Consider the following 330-nt stretch of genomic DNA (forward strand, 5'->3'; position numbering starts at 1 on the left):
TGGGATTCGAACCCACGCGTGCAGAGCACAATGGATTAGCAGTCCATCGCCTTAACCACTCGGCCACCTCGTCCCGCCGCGGGGGCCCTGTCGCCCCCTGCCGGCCTGACGCCGCCGCCGCAGCGTCCCCCCTCGCCCCGCCTCCCGGAAGCCCCCACCGGGGCCGTCTCCAGCACCGCCCTCTTAGCGCAGCCGGCAGCGCGTCAGTCTCATAATCTGAAGGTCCTGAGTTCGAGCCTCAGAGAGGGCATTGCTTTTGGGGGTTTTTTTTTTGCCGCACCCCGGCATCCCCTCGCTCCTCGCTGACATTTTGCGGCCACGCTCAGCCCC

At 67.3% G+C, this 330-nt stretch overlaps 1 non-coding gene across 1 annotated transcript; it reads left to right on the forward strand.

Moving 5' to 3' along the window:
• The first annotated feature begins 177 nt into the window (after positions 1-177).
• On the forward strand, positions 178-250 carry TRNAM-CAU. The gene has a single exon. It is a non-coding gene; the product is annotated as a tRNA-Met (tRNA).
• Positions 251-330: the final 80 nt, after the last annotated feature.

The sequence above is a fragment of the Neopelma chrysocephalum genome, unplaced genomic scaffold, assembly GCF_003984885.1.
Source record: "Neopelma chrysocephalum unplaced genomic scaffold, ASM398488v2 Primary Assembly neopelma1_88284, whole genome shotgun sequence".
Classification (NCBI taxonomy): Eukaryota; Metazoa; Chordata; class Aves; order Passeriformes; family Pipridae; genus Neopelma; species Neopelma chrysocephalum.